Source organism: Condylostylus longicornis, unplaced genomic scaffold (assembly GCF_029603195.1).
Source record: "Condylostylus longicornis isolate FDR11 unplaced genomic scaffold, ASM2960319v2 ptg000107l, whole genome shotgun sequence".
NCBI classification, from domain to species: Eukaryota; Metazoa; Arthropoda; class Insecta; order Diptera; family Dolichopodidae; genus Condylostylus; species Condylostylus longicornis.
Window position 1 is genome coordinate 3,227,648 of NW_026578075.1, and position 18,698 is coordinate 3,246,345.

At 23.5% G+C, this 18,698-nt stretch overlaps 1 protein-coding gene across 1 annotated transcript in view; it reads left to right on the forward strand.

The window, feature by feature from the left end:
- The first annotated feature begins 1,823 nt into the window (after nucleotides 1-1,823).
- Nucleotides 1,824-18,698, forward strand: part of LOC129614373 (protein toll) — a 319,631-nt gene continuing 302,756 nt past the window's right edge. Inside the window, exon 1 of the mRNA XM_055528948.1 lies at nucleotides 1,824-2,051. The gene's annotated coding sequence lies outside the window, so the exon portion shown is untranslated. The remainder of the gene's footprint in view (nucleotides 2,052-18,698) is intronic.

Here is an 18,698-nt window from a genome sequence, read left to right on the forward strand (position 1 = left end):
TGATCGTGTATCTAGCTTCTTTGGCTCGCCAAATGATAAAATAGTGAGTAACTCTCTTATATTTGTATTTAACGTTATTTTCGAACGAGAAAAATTATTCCGTAATGCGTAACTTATTTTTTTCTAAAATGTATATAAGTACTTATAAGTAAATAAAACATATTCACTTTGTTTTTGAGGGCGAGACACGTTCAATCGAATTGAGTAAGTAATCTTATTCTTATTTCGACTGAACATCTTGGAAAATAAAATATCAATTAAAAAAATGGAGAATTCTAATTTGAAAGTAAATAAAAAGTGTGATGAAAAAACGAGATGCACGATTAGGCTGTAAGTATGTTTTCGACTTTACTACGGTTATACCTGATTGTAAGAATCGACAACATGAACTCTAATTAAATACATTTTTAAAGTACGAAATTTTATATAAGAAATTTGTACTTTTCTTTTAGAGCTTTTCAATAGTGATTTGCTTTCTTTCTTAAATTGATTTTTTTAAATTATTTAATCAAAATTTTATTTAATGTCAAACTAGAATGGCTGCTAGCTGTATTCAAATTCAATTCTTACAATTTTTTTATACAATTTTTATTTAAGTATTTATTTTTTTGAATATTAAAAATAAGAACTTGTTTTTGCAATAAGTTATTTATCTTATTGATATTTATTTAAAAATATAGCTAGTATATATAGGTGCGCGTGCTAATACTCTATTCTAAAGTAAGAAAAACTTAAGACGACAATTAAAATTCTGAGGCAACTTAAGTAAAAAAATATTAATAACTTACTAATTTTTATAAAATATTTAAAGTATGGTACATTATCTTAATCATATTATTAGAATTCTATGTTTGTATCCGTATTTAAAACGTCACTGTCACTTAAATGTGTTCGAATTTTATATACTTATACGTATATTATAATAATACTACTAACTACGACTAGTATAAAATTAAAAATAAAAATGTTGTCAATCAGGTTTTTTTTTTTTCATTAAGCTTGAAATATTTTGTATATTTTTTAAAATAAAATTAAGTTTCAAAACAGAATAAGTGATAATTTCTTTGTTATTCCACAGATTAATATGCTTGAATGTTTTCTCTCCATTGGCGATAAGCGATATTTTAATACAAAAATAATAATTCATTACTTATACATACATGAGTAAAAATAACTATAAATACATAAGTACTAAACTTATATATTATTAAAATTTTGTATATTTTAGTTTTCTTTACAGTAATGAGAATGAACTGTGAATGTTAATTTTACAATAATTTTCAAATATTTCGAGGAATAGCAAAATATACTTAAATGATTTTGATATTAAATGATAATTAATTTAAAAACAAGAAAATAATAATTATTTGTGCTTACTTTTAATAAACTATAAATAATAACCGGTAATTTAAAGAACTTTTCAAATTTATAGTAAAAAATAGAAGAGTAAAATACTTGACATGGACATACAAATTATTCTATCTCAATTTAAACAGAACTGATTTAGAAACTAAGAATATTATACAAAAAAATTTTAACTAAGATTGCTGATTTTAAATAATAAGTACATTAAATAATTTCTTACAATAATAGTTGGCTTTTAAATCTATCAAAATTAATAAATTTAATAAAAAAAAATTTAAAAAAATATTTTATTTTATTTTATTTTATGTATAAGAACGTATGAAAGTGAGACATTTTGATAAAAATACAAAGAAGAATAATAAATTAATTGTCTTAGTTTCATAATGATAATGAGAAAAAATAAATTTCATTATTTTGCATTTATTAAATGACTCAAAAGTTTAAAATATAAAGTGAATTAAAATAAAATTTTTTAATAATATAAGGAACAAACCCATTTCCGAAGCTTGACGAAATTAAATAATAAAATTTCCATAAAATAATTGATTAGAAGTGATAATTGAATGAATAATTTAAAAAAAATATTGTGGATTCTTAAAATATTAGAAAGAAAATCTGGATAATTTAAAAAAGTTTTGCAATCAACAATATTTGGACGAAGATTGTAAGAGGAGCACAATTTTAAGGTAAGAGAATGTTTAATAAACATAAGATCATTGTTATCAAACAAACAAATCTTACCGTAAACGCTGTATAGCTTACGGATGTGTGTATGTTAATGTCTTAAATTCCTATTAGCATCTGGTCTGCAATATGAGTCTACAATCTATTAAAATTAGAGGTTAATGTAAAATATCTTTAATATGTTAACGTATGTATTGTTGCATCAGAACAAAAATTTGTTCTACTACGACAATAATTCATTTGTGTGTAAAAAAATTGCTGTCACTAGTTCAAATTTTCTCCATGAAAACGATGTGTAAAATATTTTTCCTCAAAAAAAAAAATTTAAAAAATGACATTTAAAAAAAACGTTATTTTGTTTTAAAAAATAATTCAAATTTTTTTGTTATGTTTTGTTTATTCAATATGAATTTGTGAATGAAAAAAATAAATTTTCTTAAATATTTCCGAAATACAAAATAAAAACCATATGAGATTGTCCAATCGGCCGTTCACTAGTTGGAGGAAAATTACAATTTTTTTTTTGTGTACTAACACACCAACCTTTGAAAATCCCCCATGAATTTGCGATATAGCGATGCACATTCTTTTATGTATCAGTAAAAAATATTTCCTATAGCAGTGATTGCCAAAGTGGTCTATATAGAACACCAGGGGTCCATGAAGATGAGTTTAGGTTTCCTGCTAGGGGTCTACAAAAAATATGAGTTTGATTAAATAAGTATTAAGAGGGGGTCAAAAGTTAAAAAACACGAAAAGGGGTCTGCAATGGAAAAGGGTTTGGGAGCCTCTGTCCTATAGTATACCTAATTCAAATCAAATTAGATTCTCCTAAAAAATTGAGTTAATTTGCAAATATCCTATTACATATGTATGTATGTATACAAAATGTAATAGCGTGTGTTAAATATTATAAAATTAATTTTGAAGTTATTGAAAAGAATCAAATGTATTTTTATTTTTGGCCAATAGAGCATGTTTATCAAGTTTTTTCAATAAGCTTGTTATTCAAGTAAATTTTTTTTTTTATAAATTTAAGCAAGTGTGTCTTTAAAATTTATATTTTCGTATATCAAAAACAAATACGTAATTAGCTGATGTTGTTTAGAATGAATTTTATAAGCTTAAAAAAATCTTTAATAAATTTTTGATATAAAAATATGAAGTCGTAAGATTTGATTAAATTAAGTACTAAAATTTAAAAGAACTGCTGTTAATTTGCGTTATTGTTAATTAATTAACAATTTCATTTTTATTGCCACCTAGTTATCAAAAGATTTATAGCGGCATATGAGTATTTTTTTAAATTTTGATTACATACTTATTGTGTTTAAAATTTTCATTCTGTGCTATTTAAGAAGTTTTGTTGATTTTAAATTTTAGTAAAAGATAATTTATACCTACATAGATTTGTACGTATGTTTTGTTGATATTCTCATACTTATATATACACGTAATTATTGGTTACTTTTGAACAAACATTACAAGAAATATGGTTGTTACGACGTCACCAAGTTAACATCTTGAAAATCTTAGATTATGAGACATTTCGTTACTTGCTAGAAAACTTTACTATTAATTCTTAATAATATTCCGAAATATTCTTGATTTGGTTAGAATTCTTACATAAACGCAAGTTGCTTTAAGAACATGATAAGTTTTTTTTAAATAATATCTTCTCTAAATCTTCAAGGAGACAAGATAAACTGTTGTTAAAAAGAAATTTGAAAGGTTCTCAATATTGAATTAAGATTTATTTTTTGATAATCAATAGCTATTTATAGAAATGGCACGCCAGAATTCTTATGAAGGCTAGATACAATTGATTAGTTGCTATCTAAAAAGGGTGTGAGTTAAATTGTATGAAACTTAAGTTTAATTATTTATTTACTTTAAAATGATTTTTTGTATAATATTTAACAAGTTTTAAAAATTTTAAATTCGGAAATTTTAAACTTTTTTAAAAGAAATTTGATTTTTTAAATTTTTTCAATATTTTAAGAGTATAATAAGATGCTTATAAACTTACGGGTTTCATGTTGATATTATAGAAGATAAATTGAATAAAATAAAATTTATTTTCACATTTACATCTCGCACATTTGCGAGAGCAATGACATAAGTCAAAATGCAGAATTGTATAGTACAGAAAATTTGTTCATATAAGTACTTGTAGAATTGTTCTATACCAACTTTTTTTAGCCTTCGATAGTAATTTCGCACTGGACTATAAATACTTTAAATTCCGGATGCCGAAGTTATGTTTTTGAGTTGTGTTGTTATTCTTCCCAATATGCGATATGTATGTACTTGCACACACATTTTTATATATACACATAAGTGTAAAAGTTTGTACATATGTAAGAAAACGTTAATGTAGGTCTACAGTTATGAATACATTTAAAAAGATTAAAAAAAAGAATGCTGTTAAACTATAAATAAAACCGAAAAAATTTACAAGCAATGCCATCTTTTAAAGAAATTTGTAATACAAAAGTATACCTGTAAATTTTAAAAATTTACTTATACTTATTTTTGGTTAGATCAGAACGCTTAACATCGAAGAAATTCTAAAAATATAATTTTTAAGGTTAATACCACAAAATTTGTTATTCTTGAATACACCACACCCGTTCTGCACTAAAACTAAACAAAATGTTGTTTTTTAACACAAGGTAAAAGTTAGTATGTAAGTATGTCTGTTGTGCTTGTATATTTAACATATAAAAAATAAAAATAGAATTTAGAAGAAAGCCGGCTATAAACCGTTTTCTGTTTTTTGTTTTGTTGATTTTTTAACCATAAAAAAAGTTCATTTTCTCTTATTTTTTTCTTCTCCTATTTTTTTTTTGGCTTTTAAAATTTTCTTCTAATACTTTTGGGTTTTGGGTTATTCAGTTTTAAATAAATTTTCTTCCAACCGTTAAGTATATACCTATATTTTGGTATTTGTATATAAAATTTTTGTTCTCCTTATTCAAACAATGATGATGATCTTCTGAGAAATTTTTGTAGCGGAAAACATCATAACAAGCCAACAACAAAAATATGATGGTCATTTATGCGTTAAGTTATGATGCGGAGGAAAACACCGAAAAATTGTTTTCCAATTTTCAGGTTCACTGATTTTTTTCTCATTTTGTCTTGCACATTACCACTAAAATTTTGTATCTAGACTTATGAATTTCGGTTAGATAATTGTGAATAAAATAAGTATTAGAATTATTGTGTGTATTAGAATTTAAAGATGCAAGTCAGAATTTCGTTGCGGCGAGGATTTCCGAGGTAGCGGACGGGTTTATTTAATTAACTTATGTTTATTAACAGAATTCAAAATTAAAAATTTATTGGCGACCTCTTTTAAAGAAGGGATATACGCAGCATCACTGGCATAAAATAATTTTGCGGCGAATGTCTACATCTACGCTTTTTTTTTCTAAGGAAGTTTAGATTGAGTTAGTATATTTGATGATTCTATATAAAGAATGATTCTGCCAAAGCTTGGGTGATGTTATAGGTAAAACCGAATAAATGTTTGTCTATAACTCTGTCTACAAAAACTTTGTTTACTTACACATTGTTTGTGTGTTGAAATATGGACTTTCTCTAGTATTCGTTTAATTTTTTTTTTATTTTTAAGAGTTGGGATTTTTTTATTTATGTGTTCGCTTTATTTTATGTTTGCATTAAATTTGAGGGTCTCAATTTTCTTTTTGTATTTCTTTTTTTTTATTGTTTTAGTTGCATTCATCCGAAATAATTCAAAGGTATAAAATATAATTAAGTAACCTTAGGAAATTTGAAATTTTTTTTTTTTATTTTCTGTTTTTGGTAAATATTAAAAGAGAAAAAAATGACACAAAAATAAACAAAATAAAATTTAAAATATAAACAGACAAAGTCTGTCATATGCGTTTGATTGTTAAGTATAAAAATATTTTTTTTTTTTAGTTTTTTTTGTCAACTGGAGGATGTGTCTATTATAACTACTAAGTATGTTTGTTTATTTATATTATACATATGTACATGCAACATACGTATACATAGGTATGTTGGTCCTTGGTTGTATAATTATTAAATAATTATGATGAGAAATTTTTTCTTATGTTAATAATAATTTCCTGTTAAAAGCAACGTTTCATATTTCTATTATGCTGTTGAAGTAAATGAAGATGTCAGTTTAAAAAGAAATTTGGTCCGACGATTTATTCGTTTAGAGACCGTGACAATACAAGAAATTTTATTTTGTCGCAATGCACTATTACTTAACTATAAATTTCGGTTTCCGTATATATGTTAATGTAAATATAACATAAGTACATATATGTACATATATGCACATACGTGCATAAATTGAGTTTTAATATGTCAGGCTTTCACAAATTTCTATATAATTTTAAAAGTATTTTGAAAAATTTAGTGTTTTTAATAGAAATTCATTTACTTTGCATAAATATAATTATTTGAGATTCATAAAATGCATATTGTTTATTAATTTTCGAATTAAGAAATTCTGAATGAGAGTGTTGTTGAAATGATGTAAATTTCATTGCAAATTTGATTTCGATTAGTAATTAAGTAAATTTAACCGCAGTTTTCTTAACAAACGCTCTTCGGAAAAATTCTCTGGGCTTCTTTTAGAATACTGATGAAAACTGTTATACACGCGCTCAAAAGCTTTTCTTCACGAAATTTTAATAAACTTCAAAAATTAAATTTGATTTGTAACTTGGGGGCTCTTCATATTTCACGTATTTTTTTCTTTAATAAAATATTTAATTATTTTTATGATTATACATTATGTACTTATTGTATAAGTGCATAAATTTAACTTAATGAATATTTAGCTGAATAATTTAAAATACTTTCTTACTCTTATAATAAGTTGTGTTAATGTGACTAAATCATAATAATTTACTGAATTTTACTAAGTACAATTTTTCAATGCACATTGTTTTATTCCTGTTATATTAGGCGAACAATCGCTCAACATACATGTACGTAGTTACTTCTTAAACATGATGATAAAAAACAAAATGCAAAGATAAACTACGTATTATAGGTCATTTATTATAATTAATTTAATAAGTACTACAAATTAAAACCAGGTATTATAGGCAATTTGCGCGGCTATTCAAACTGGTTAGTAAAAATCAATTAATATATATCTACTTATGTACATAATATACATACGTATACATTTACACATATAGTTGGTACGTGAGTGCAAATTAATTCATTGATTGCTAGTAAATTCACTCATATAGACATTATTAAATCTACGTCACAAAAAAAACCTAACGAAATTATTATGAACTTAATTTTTAATCTAATACAAAACAGGAAGAAATAAAATTTGCTATGTAAATACATATTTTGGATTTAAAAATTTTCAAGCCAATTTCTTTGCTAAATTCTTATTTGCATGCATACATAAATACATACATTGAATTTGGCACATGATTTTTTTGATAAGATAACATTAATGAGGTCATTAATTACTTAGTCATCAAATTCTTGCATAATTATTATGTAATCAATCAATTTATATATGTAGAATTTTTGTCAATTTGATTATTTTAGATTTAGAGAGAAATATAGGATCGAAATTAATAATTTTATAAAAATTATACTACAAAAGTACTCAAAAGGTGCTTGTCATTAATATTCTATTAAAATATTGTACTTGCATTTTACTCAGTGAGTTCCCAATCGTCTACAAAACATAAGTACATATGCATTCACAAAAATTGTAGATAATTATTTTATTTTATTCAATGATCATTAAATAATTAAATTTCTCTCTTATTTTTCTCTTTGTTTATTATTCAAAGTTATTGTGCACTTCTCGTTAATTGCTGCTTTTATAACACAATCTTAAGTAATTTATTCACCTCTATTGCTTTAATAATTAACATTATAACAGTTAACATAATATTACAAAAACCTTATAGAAATGCTTATTGCATGCTTATATGAGAAAAAAATATTATTGAGCTTTTGTATTTAATAATTAAAAATTTTCTCGTTTCGTATTCCATAATAATTGATCATGATTCATGGAATTTCGAGTCTCAATCTCAAATATTTTATTTTTGTGTTTGCAAATGAGTAACATTAATAAATCCATAAAATTAACAATATTACTTAAGCGTAAATATTGTTCCAATATTTTTCATTAGTATTAAAACAAATTATACTTCAGTATGTATATATGTATATATACTGAAATAATATTATTTGAACAGGTGATTGCGTAAATATCATACGTACATATTTGTATGCATACATTCAAATATTATGAAAAAAAAAATTATTTTCCAAAAAAATAAGTAAGTAATTGTGTTTATTCTCAATATTATTTTGTTTGTTGACTCTTCAACTAAATAAAGTGACGATTTACTTCAATTTATCTATTTTATTTATTTTTCTATATATAGATTTTTATATTGTATATGTGTTCGTATTTATGCATTTGAAAATAAGTATTTTAAATTTTTATTTACATAATTCTATGTAAAAGTAACGATGAGAAGAGAAAAGCTTCTAACAATTTCATTGTATACGAAGAGCTAAATATAAGTAAATACTCCCATTAAATTCTTATTAGTTAAACATATTAAAAAAAATTTCAAAAAAACTTTAATCTTGTTAAGAAATACCTTCTAAAAGTTAAGGGAGATTAAATGACTCAGTTATTACAATGATGGGTTAATTCAAATAACGTCACAAATTAGTTTTCATATGATGTGGAATAACATGACCTACATAGGAAATATAACAATGAGAGATTCCTCTTAATGTGAGAAATAATTTTTTTTTTTGTTAGTATAAGTATGTAGTCGTGTATAGTGTATTGAGTGAATTTCCGATTCTTACATGTGAAAAACCCCATTCTATGTTTGATATTTCACAAATAATGTATATTTCAAATTACTTTTTTATTACATCAAGTAATTAATTAAAATAAAATAAGAAGTAAGATAAAGTAAATTAAAGGAAATTAATTTTTTACTAAAAAAAAACACAAAAAAAAAACTATAAGTACTTGAATAAAATTTGGTTTAATATTTTTTTATCATTAACTGTTATACACGATAAAAAAAACTGTTATACACGATAAAAACTGTTATACATGGTAAAAACTGTTATAGACGGTAAAAACTGTTATACACAATTTTAACCATTCAAATACTATTTAAGTATTTGAATGGTTAATATTGTAAATCATTTACTTTTGTGGTATTTTATTACAAGTCTGGACTACCGAGATTAAGTCACTAAAGTCCAAACTGGACCGATCCTTTAATTTTTGCCTTCAATATTTATGCTTGTATTGTTAAATTATAAAATCCTTTGAAAATTTAAAATTTTTCAATCAACTTTCTTGTTTTAATAATAAATGACCATTTTAATAGGTTTTCCTATCTTTTGATTAATATTTAAAAGATTTTTTAATTAAAAAGAAAATTGTGGTTTGAATAATTTGTTTATAAGTTTGTTACACAAATTATAAGTACAACAAAATACCTATAATATTCTATGAACCTTGGGAAATAATAAGTAATATTATGAGATAAATTATTATTTTGTTCTCTAAATCCTAATGAATTCCGAAATGAAAATTCCATTATTTTTTTTTAATAATAATAATTGAAACAAAAAGAAAAATGTATAAGTAATTTGTAAGAGAATCCTTTTTCTTTTTAATGTTGGAATATTTTCCCTTTTTATTTCATGTCATTTGATAAGTAATTGAAATCAAAAATTAAGAGAAAGACAAAAGATGAAAAATTAATTTTTTTCTTTTCTTTGCATTTTACTTCATTTTGAAATATGACAATAACGCAAATTGAGAAAATGAAGAAAGAAAGAAAAAATCTGCCAGGACATAATTATCATAAAGTTACTTCGAAAATTATAAGTACCGATATAGTATTTTTTTTTTAATAAAGGAAAGTAGAGCTATAAAATGCATTTGAAATTAATAATTCTGTTTTTATATTATTGTTTTCTTACTTATACATTTAAAATTACTTTTTTGTTCCAGCATGATTCTATTATTATCCTTTTTTTTTCTTTGGTGTCTCTGAATTCTGTTTGTTCTCTGATTAAAATTGTATAAGAATTTTGTGTATTGCTCAATTTTTATCTCATTTTTCAATTTCTTATTTATAAGGTTGCCTTACTAGCTTTATTCTGAAATTTTTCAATTGTAATTTTCTCTGTTACTTACTTTGTTGAATGTTTTTTTTCACATGCTTTTTTAGTCTTTCAACAAGATTTTTAATATTTTGTTCTTTTATTGTACTTGTTTTACTTTTTAAAATGATTTCATTTGCCTGTTGATATTCACTATTTAAAAATTCGTTGATAATGTTATATATAAATTTTGAAATGTGTTTGAAGATTGAAAATGATATAGAAATTGTAAAAAATTATAAACGCAAGTATTAGAATCTATGAAAAAGCCATTTTAAAAGCAAAAGAAAATTTGCCGGTCATTTATACCCAGCCACATAAATGAACTTAAATTAAAATTTCAAGTTTATGAAATTGTCATTTTTGCACATTTTGAACCAAAAACTTGCTGAAAATTATTGGCATCTAACGAATTCTTTTTCGTTAACGGAAATTGTTAAAATTCTTAATAAATTTTTTTCATTTCTGTATATAAAAAAACCAATTAACTTCCAATGATTTTTTTTCAAAAATTTTTTAAGAAATTTACTTTTTATTTCAGTCTGTTTTATAATTAAAACTGTCAACACATACATATTTGCTAAAAATCAAGGAAATCTCTTTAATGCATGCTTGAAGAACCTTCATTTCATTGCTTTGAGTATTGCTTTATTGCAATCAACCTTAAGAGCTAGAAAAAAAAAACATGATTAAAAAAATAACATGGAAAACAAAAATAAAAAATAATTTTACTGAAAAAGTTTTATTTTTAAACTTTTTTAATGACTTTTTACAAAAAAAAAAAGAATAAAAGTAAGAAAAATAAAAACAAAACGCTGTACTTACTTTTGTTCTATTTTTGGTTTTTCATCCTAATACAAAGTAAACACGTTTGAAAATTATTGTTGTTCCTGATTTACTTTTAATATAGAAAAGTCCGTTTGCAATTCAAAGAAGTTTGAAAATAAAAATAATTTTAGCTGCGTAGCAGCTTCGTGTTGCAGTCGTACTTGTAAAACATTTCGTTACTCAAAAAAAAAGTGTAAACGAATTTTGGTATAGGAATAGGACATATCAATATTATCTGAATATAATTATATTCGGATATATTATCGGAAATCCGATTATAATCCGAATACAAAGAAATTGTTGCAAACAAAGACAAAGTAATAATATTAACTTTGCACTAAAAGCTAATATTTACTTAAGTATATTTTGAACGTGATCTCGAATATTCGGATTAGTTTCTACAAAATAACATGCCTGTACTAGAGAGAAAAATTAAATAATCATTATCGCAAATTAAAAACTCATTAAATACGCTGTAGGTAAATCGCATAATTTTTTACGGTTTCCACATCTAGAATTGTTCGCGAATTTCATTAAAATTTGTAATGCGAATAGTTGAGAACCGTCAAACTCTCATCGTCCAAAATTTATAAAAAATATTTAGTATTTATTTGAATTCTGCGTTTGAACGTTAATGTAACTGCACAACTTAAAAACGATAAACGCTTAAAAATTTATTTTTAAGCGTTTATTAAAATAATTTTGTCGCAGTTTCGCAAATAAACACATAAATTTTGTGTCAAAATTATAAAAAAAAAACTTTTTTTTCAAAAACTTCATTTAATTTCTCTCTTTTATTCTTCTATTTTTTTATCCCTCACTATAATAAAGAGAAAAAGGAGTGGAAAAAAAGAGAAAGCGAAAAAAAAATCAAAGAGTAACTGATTAAAATGAATATTTTTGCCAACAGGTGATTTTTCCGTTCGGTATTCTGTTTCAACTTTTTATTTAGCAAAGTTTCGTTTTTTTTTTGTTTTCTTTGCTTTCTTCACAGTTCAATATTATTATTACTTCAAAGGAGCGAATAAGTAGGATGATATCAGTTTTCAATATTATAGAGCAAAAAAGAAAACATAAAGAGAAAAAACTTTTTTTGAAAGAGGAAAAATTGGAATTTGATAATAAAAAACTATGGAATGAAAAATTATTTCATTATTGATTGGATTGCTATTGTTAGAAAGAATTTTATTAAAGCAGAACTGCAGTTTGACCTTAAAAGTTCATAAAATTAAAAATTTTAACATATTTACGGACTTTAAAGTAAACTTAATTTAAATTTATTACGATTACTATTATAAAAATTGCATTAAAACGCAATCTACCAGCCAATTTTATCATTAAAACGCATACCTAGTTGAGTCTCTTAAGATATTTCCGTAAAATTTCAATTTTCAAAGGGTATAAAATTTTAAAATTCATAATATTGAAATTTATGATTAAGTATAAGAATTACAAAATAACTCAAATTTTTTACAAGTTTATCTACAATCAACTCAATCAGTTTATCTACAGTCATAGTCATATCTACAGTCTTGCTCATTAAAACAGCACACTTTCAAAAAAAACAATTCAAAATGTTAAGAAAAAAACGTAAATTTTTCGGTAATACTGTAAATATTACAACATAAATTTATTTCAATTATAACTAAAATTAAAAACATAACTTCATTTGCAAAACAAAAACCAGGTATTAATCAGGAACCAGGAAATTGGACCATTCTTTTAAAACTAGCCGAAATGTAGATGATCTTTAAATTAGCAAACATAAAAGGCTTGTAATTAAAAAGGAACAGAAGTAGCAAAAAATCACTTTTTCTACTTCTCACATCAGCCTTTTAGTATTTGGTGCAGTTACGATGATTAGATTAAACCTTGTTCAATCAAACAATTTCTTTTTACCAGAAATCTACATGTAAATCAAAAGTTTTTATTAAAAAATTCTTTTGCCGGACAAATAAAATATTAAAATTCCTCGTTAAATTACGAAAAAATACTATAAAGTATAAAACTTTTCTAATTTTTAATTAGATTTGTATAATTTCCTTTTTTGTTAATTTTCATTTACTTACTATACTTAACTAGAATTTCTTCCTTTCTAAAATTAAGTATATATTGTGATGACACATCCTTTATTTAAATTTTTTTATAATCTTTTTCATTTCAGCTGGTCTATCAACAAGTATTCTAAACTTTTTTTTATCCTCTTCTTAAATAATGCTTACCATGTTATATAAATTTTTTCCAAAAATTATTTTTTCTTTTGTTATTCTAAAAATAAAGACCTTAAAAGTCTCTTAAGAACTTAATAGAACAACTTGTTGTTTAATTCATATAAAATTCGCCTTATATATTTTTTTTATAACAATTGTTCTTCTTATATTTTATTTTAGCGACAAAAAGGAAAAAAAAAATTTTTTAAATGAAATAAAGAAGGAAATATAACGAGTTTTAATTTGCTTTTCTTAAATTTAATTAAAAAGTTTATTTAAATTTAAATAATTTATTACAACAAAGAACAGGCAACAACAACAGCAACAACAATATACAGAAAGCAATTTTTGCTTCTTCTTTACAAATTGTTTAAATATTTTTTATGTAGAGATAGAAGAGACAGGCTCTTTTAAGAATTCAAAGACTTTTTTAAACTTTTTTTTTAATAGATTTATGAGTAAAATATAATACTTTACATTTTATAGCTAATTGAATTTAGGAAGAGAAAGTTTTTGTTTTTGAAAAAATAAAGAAAAAATAAGATGGAAGAAATTATTAAAATTTTCTTATTTAAACGCTCATGTTTTTTTATACTTTGAAAATAATAAGCTAAAGTACTTGAAATATACTAAATAATAACTTGGTATACATACTAATTGGAGTACTAAATTACTACAGAAATGTTATGATATATATGTTTGGCATTGATGACAGAAATAAAATTTAATATACTTACTTATGTAACATTGTTTGCGAGCACATTGCCAATTTGTTATTGCATTTCTTTCTAAATCTTTACAAATGAAAAATATTTTGTTACTTACTTCATAATTTTTTATTACTGTCCTTAAAGTTTTCAATATCCTTAATATTCTCAAATGTTGTAATTGAGCAGAATGTTTTACAATATTAAGTGAATTAACTTTTGTTTTTTTGCTCTAAATAATGTTAAAAATTAAATTAAATTTACGAATTAATTGGAAGCGAAACGTGGAAAATAAAGTTGTACACTTACTTTTGTATTAGACTTAATCCAATTAATTAGGCTTTGAATTTTCTATGCCTCTTTTGAACACGGTTTATTGAATTATCAGAAAATCAAAAATATTATTAAGAAATTAAATTTTTATTTTATTTATTATGATTTTCTCTTAAAACTCATAAGTTTTCAATCAATTTTCAAAAAAAAAAACAAAAAAAAAATCTGAGGAATTTTGTATATCAAAAAATTAACACATTTTTAAGACCACAATGTTTACCCTTGTTTTATTGTTTTTCTTAAAACAAAAAATTTTTTTTCAAATCCACTTGAATGGAAAATGAACTTTTAAAATCAAAAGTAAACCTCGTATAACCAAAATTTATTGTTAAAAGATTTTTTGTTTTTAAAGTGCTAAAAACAATTTCATTAATCGCTACTAACCAAAATTATTTACAAAAATAACATTATGAAACCAACAAGGATTTATTAAAAAAAGAGAAGAGATACAATTACAAGAGAAAAAGATACTAAATATTTACACTAAAGTCTGGCCTAAACTAATTTCCTTTCCTTTACCTTAAACTAAACAATTTTATGATTAGTGTAAAAAAAGAAAAAAAAGTATAAGAAAATGTAAACAAAAATGAAAATAAATCTTAAAAAAAAACTGGATTCTTTATGTCCTTTTTCTGTTTAAAAGAAAAAAAAACAAAAAAAAAATTTACTATACTTAAACACGCAAATTGAAATAAAATGTTGTTTGTCAGATCTTTTAAATCTCAAGTAGGGTTATATATTTATGCATGTACACGTACATATGTATATATATATACTTATATATAATTATATAATCGCATAACATCACGAAATTCACCCAATTATGTTTATTTTTAAAGTAAAGAAAAATTTGAGCCGTACACTGTTACGTACTATATTTTTGTCTGAATTTATGTAAGTAAGTTAATAAATTCTAAAGAAATTTGGTATAAAAAGAGGAACCTTGAAGAAAATCATAATTTATCATCTTTTAAGTGCAAATTTAACCACTTCAAATATTTTATATTATACCGTCAAAACAGTAAGGTTTCCTAGATAATTTTACATGTACCTTGTATATGTAATTTTACATGTATATACATAGATTTGTTTGTATATAAACTTGTTCTATAATTTATTTATCCTAAAAACGTGCACCTTATTATATAAAAATAATTTCTAGTACAAAAATATGTTATGTTTTTTTATGTGTATACTTGTATTTCATATCAAAGAGAAAAAATCATTAAAATTTATTAAAATACTCTTAAGATCTCTATATACTATAGATCTCAAGGAGACTTATATTTTGTATTCACTAAGAGTTTAAAAAGTGATGAATTATTTTCAAAAATTTGCATATAATTTTGATTTAAATCGATTAATTAATCAATACTATTTAAAAGTTGGCCACGACTGAATTTAATAGGTTGTCCAATATATGATAGGTGCAATTTTGAGCGATTTTTTATATATTTCGATCAAAATATCACCTAAAACTTACAAGTTTTTCCAAAGCTATATTTTCCAAGTATAGTTGCCATCATTATAAACAAAGAATTTCACGTGTATTCTTAGGGAACATATCGTTTAAGTAGGCATTTTTGTATTCTTTAACGTAACTCAGGCCTAATTCTTTGACGTGGCCAATGTCCATTTAAATTTATTTCATAATAAAAAGACTAAAGCCAAAACAACTTTTGTCACATACTCTCGTGTATAACTCTTTTCTCAAAACGTATTAAGGGAATTCGGTACATTACAATATCCGCATGGAAAGTTGTACGAATGTTCCTCTAGTATAAAAGTATTTGAATGTTTTGTATGTTATTAATGTTTAATTATTTCATTGTTTATTTAATTTGTTTAAAATATTTAATAAATAAAAAATTAAATATTTTTACTTCTTCTTTGCAGGTATGTACTCTAAGGACAAATTGCCATTATTTAAAAGTAAGAAAAATTTTGTTTCAAAATTTACTCTCATATTCTTATTATACGATATTTGGCATTACATTTTAATTACTTCAAATTTACTTAAAAATCATTTTCAATATGGCTTCATATTTACTTTAAAATTAAAATTGTTGACGTTTTTAATACAAGTATTAGTCGAATTTATTTTATTGTAATAAGTATAATTGGCGGTTTTCAAATGCACTGCACACTGATTAAAAAATTTAAGCTTACTGAAAAAATTCGCAACTTTTGTTGGAAATTCTCAATATTACGAAAGTATTATATTGCTCATATTCTATATTCATTTAAATAAGTATGGGTATTTGGTATTACCATACTCGCATTTGGTATTGCGAGTATTTGGTATTACAATATTAGCCATATAGGATTTTTTAGGCATATATAATATTGAGTTATAATAAAAACTTCTTATGTATCTACAATTTGGAGAAGAACATTAGAAATAAATTAAGAAATATTAGAATACAAAATGTATATATATATAGGATTTTCTCTTACCCATAACTCCGAACAACATGTTTACTGCGATATGGATTAAATCGATGTCGCAGCAGTACGGGTTGTTTGGGTCCCATAGAATAACTAAATGAGGCATATTATGGACGTCATGTTTTAAGTATTCGCCCAGTTAAAAAGAAAAATTGCTTCTTTTGAACTCTTAAATCTTGAGAACGCATCAATCTAACTAATGTTGAAATTATGTTAGTTTCGCGTTGGCGTCTTTCAAAATTTGGGTGTTTATCAAAAATTTCCAAAAATTTTCTCATATCCCCACTAAAAGCGTCGTTAAAATATAAAACTAGATTAACTTTTTCTGAAATGTTTTTTTCTTCCTGTTTTTTTTTTTTATTTTTTTAATGTTTTTTGTATTTTTTCACTACACACAAATGTAGATTTTCGTAAAAATATATTTTGGAAGTAAGTTTAGTAAAGGTGAAATAATTTTCATTTTACCTTCGTAATGCAAACAATTTTCAGTTTTCTTATCAGTTTTTTTTTTGTTTCTTATTACTTGATAATTCTTCCCAAAAATATGTATATGAGATATAGGAAGATGTTGGCTGGTTGATTGGCTGACGTGACAGGTGTAGCAAGTCTATCGCACCTCAATTGGCACATATTTACCAGGCCGATTAGTACATTGGCCATACAATTACATGTGGCCTATTTAAGCCACCCAATTCTCTTGTGGATAGGAATGTGTAGTAGAACAAAAGTACCAGTAAATATCAATTTATATAATAAAAAATTTTAAATATGAATCTTAAGTCCGAAACAATTCCTGAAAGCATTTTTCGTTTGTTTTTTTATCCCATAATTCAACTTTTAAACTTTTAATTTCTAAACAGTCTTTTTTTTTTATTTTTAATTTTTGTATATACATGAGAGAATTCTTTCTATTTTTGAAACTTTTATACACTTATCTACTTCTTAATTTTTACCCTACAAATTTTATATTATTTATCATTTTGTGCTATTTTAAAAAATATAAAATAACAACAATAACAACACGTTTAAGAAAAAAAAATCTTTGCGTGTGCTCTGATCTTCAGTAATAAAAAACAACCGAAAAACAAAAATAAAACAGAACAGTAGTCAAAACTTTAGATGATGTCTCTGGTATAGTTACAACAATAAAAATGGTAATAATAATATAATAATAGTTACATGAATAGGTAAAAGATAGAAAATTTTACTTCCATGACGATGTTTTTTTAAGCATGAAATATTTCCCACAACATTAAATTTAAGGGAAATAATAATTGAAAAAGCAAAAAAAAAATTAATAGGAAAAGTAATGGTAGCAAGAAAACAAAATGAAAACGGTACTACTTTTCTACTTTTGGTGTACTAATCTGTAAGGGAGCCACTTTTTAAGAAAATTACCACTATTATTATTGTTATACTTAAATTCCCATGGAATTTTCTAATAAATTTTATGTTTTTGCTCTTTTATGTTTTTGTTTTTTTTTTTTTGTAAATTTTAATTACATTTATATAATTAAACATAGACTTTGAAATAATCATACAAGACAGTTAAGTAGTATAAGTACAATAAAAAAAATGAAATCCGAATGTAGCAGAAAAGTTTTTTTTTTCAAAAAATTAAATTAATAATATGAAACATTAAAGGTAACTATAAAACAATAATCACAGTTAATTTAGTATGAAAGTAATCGGAATGAAAAAAAAAAATATATGGTTAATAAATTTAGTATTTTTAAACGATTTAATTAATTCATATTAAATCTAGTATAGTTTTAACTTATTTAATCACATGTTTCGTATCTATATAGTAAAATTAAAAATTTTGTTTTATGGAATATTGTAATAAACTTTGATACACTATATAGACACAATAGTAATCGCAGCTCAGTCCAATAATTAAATTTTTTGAACTATTAAAAAT